The sequence below is a fragment of the Euphorbia lathyris genome, chromosome 3 (genome assembly GCF_963576675.1).
Source record: "Euphorbia lathyris chromosome 3, ddEupLath1.1, whole genome shotgun sequence".
NCBI classification, from domain to species: domain Eukaryota; kingdom Viridiplantae; phylum Streptophyta; class Magnoliopsida; order Malpighiales; family Euphorbiaceae; genus Euphorbia; species Euphorbia lathyris.
This window is the reverse complement of record NC_088912.1, coordinates 39,038,387-39,041,204: the sequence shown is the minus strand read 5'-3', so window position 1 is coordinate 39,041,204 and position 2,818 is coordinate 39,038,387. Positions and strand designations below refer to the sequence as shown.

Here is a 2,818-nt window from a genome sequence, read left to right as displayed (position 1 = left end):
AATGACCGGCTATCCTTTCGATCATTTGATCAATGAAAGGTAAGGGAAAATGATCTTTCCTAGTTGCCTTATTTAGGTTCCTATAATCTATACAAACCCTCCAACCAGTGGTGGTTCGCGTAGGTATTAATTCACCTTCATCATTCCTTACTACAGTTATGCCTCCCTTTTTGGGTACACAATGGATTAGACTAACCCATTCACTATCCGAAATAGGATAAATGATTCCATTGTCTAAAAGTTTAGTAATCTCATTTTTGACTACTTCTTTCATGTTCGGATTTAAACGTCTTTGTCTATCCGCTTTAGGGGGCTTATCTTCTTCTAGGTGAATCCTATGCATTACAATACTAGGATTAATTCCTTTTAAATCTGAAATCTGCCATCCCATACTTCCTATTCTATTTCTAACAACTTCTTTCAATTTTTCTTCTTGATTTTTTGTTAATTTGTTAGAGATGATTATAGGTAGAGTATCACTTCCGCCTAGGAAAGAGTATCTCAGATGGTTTGGTAATTCTTTAAGTTCTAATTTAGGTGGAACTACTACTGAAGGCGGAAATGGTCCATCTTCTCGAATCAAAGGCTCTGGGTCCTTATCTTCTAATTCTTCACCCATTATAGGTTCTATTATTTCTTCTCTTTGAACAATGTCATTAACACATTCTTCAATTAAATCAAGTTTCATACAGGCGAAATCCTCCATAGGATATTTCATTGCTTGATTCATATCGAACTCGATCTTATCGTCACCTATTCGTAAAACTACTTTTCCTTCCGACACATCAACTAGAGCACGTCCCGTGTTCATGAATGGTCTACCAAAGATTAGCGAACAATTAGCATCATAAGCAAAATCTAAGATAACAAAATCAGTAGAAAAAATAAATTTGTCAACTTTTACTAAAACGTCTTCAATTATACCATATGGTCTTTTAGTGGATTGATCCGCTAATTGCAAAACCATATTGGTACGTTTGATGTCTTCTTCTAAACCTAATTTTTCAAAAATAGATAATGGCATCAAGTTTATACTAGCCCCTAAATCACAAAGACAACTTGGGAATTCCATATTTCCCAATTTACACGGAATGGTAAAGCATCCGAGATCTTTGAGTTTAGTAGGTAATTTGCTTGATACTATCGAACTACAATCTTCAGTAAGTAAAATGGATGAAATTCCTTCCCAACTAATCTTTTTTGAAATTAAATCTTTCAAGAATTTTCCATAGTTAGGAATTTGCGTAATTGCATCCATGAATGTTAAATTTATATGCAAATTTTTAAGTTTATCTAAAAATGATAAAAGTTATTTATCATGGTCCTTATTTCGGACCCTGTGTGGAAAAGGTGGTTTTGGAACAAAAGGTTTCGTATTAGAGTCAATTGGTGTATCTTTTTGTTTTAATGTATCTTCTTTGGATTTTGGTAAATCATTTCCAGGTAGAGTTGAATTTCCGGGCATTTCCGGACCTAAGTAGTTTTTCCCCGAGCGAAGAGTGATAGCCTTAACATGCTCTTTCGGATTTTCTTCCGTTTGGCTGGGAAGACTTCCCTCTTTGCGGGATGGAATTGATTTAGCAAGTTGTCCAATTTGAACCTCCAAATTATGGATGCTAGATGATTGGTTTTTGATAAGCTGATCGAATTTACTTTCGATCCGTTTAAAACCATCGTCTTGATTACTTACCTTTCCATTCATAGCATCTATAAATTTGTCGATTTTTGAAGATAAAGTGCTAATCGTATCTCTTGTTTGATTTTGATAATTATTTACACGATATTGATTAGCATTTGCATTATTATTATTATTACTATCTTTCCAATTAAAGTTAGGATGATTTCTCCATCCAGGATTATAAGTATTAGAATAAGGATTAGTAGTTTGGTTTTGTCCTTGGACAAAATTTACCTGTTCTATCTCATTCATACCTTCGTAATCAATGTCTGTCTGGATCGGATCATTAGGATCGCACGGTGCCATAAACCTATCAATTTTGTGCGATAAGGCAGAAAATTGGGCTTGTAACATTGCAACTGGATCAAGATTCATTATACCTTTAACCGATGATGTACCTGAGGATGATGGTTTCGCCGTTGGTATATGTCCACGCTCTGCGGGCCATATACTGCTGTTGATTGCCATTTCCTCCAAAAGTTCTCTTGCTTGGGCGGACGTCTTCTTCATAAATAACCCTCCAGACATAGCATCTAATGAACCTCTAGTTGTAGGATTTAATCCATTATAGAATGTCTGCATTAAAAGTGCATCTGGCAGTTGGTGGTGTGGGCATAAACGTTGAAGTTCTTTAAAACGTTCCCAAGCTTCATAAAGGGTTTCATTATCATTTTGTGTAAAAGATGTCAATTCTTTGATGACTCTTACGGTTTTTGCTAAGGGAAAATATTTTGATAAAAACGCTTGGGCTAATTGGTCCCAAGTTTCAAATGTTGCAGCAGGCATAGAAGTTAACCAAATTTTTGCCTTATCCTTCAAAGTGAAAGGAAAGAGGCGAAGTTTGATTGCTTCGGCTGTTACATCAGTAATTTTAAAAGTATCACAAATTTCTAAGAAATTTGTCAAATGTGCATTAGGGTTTTCGTTATGTAGTCCATAAAACGTTACGTTGTTTTGCAACATATTAAGCAAAGCAGGCTTAATTTCAAATTGATTTGCGTTTATACGGGGTCTAACTACACTATTAGTTACACCGGCCATTCCTGACCTAGCATAATCCATAAGTGTCGGTGGATCGGCCATATTTTATGGCTGGATTTTTTTGGTTTTTATGGGTGTTTTGTCTTTGTTTTTGTTGTT

General features: G+C 35.2%; 1 non-coding gene across 1 annotated transcript; it reads left to right on the top strand.

Annotated features, from left to right (window-relative positions):
- The first annotated feature begins 2,276 nt into the window (after positions 1–2,276).
- On the top strand, positions 2,277–2,383 carry LOC136225020 (small nucleolar RNA R71). The gene has a single exon (XR_010686760.1). It is a non-coding gene; the product is annotated as a small nucleolar RNA R71 (small nucleolar RNA).
- The last annotated feature ends 435 nt before the right edge of the window (positions 2,384–2,818 follow it).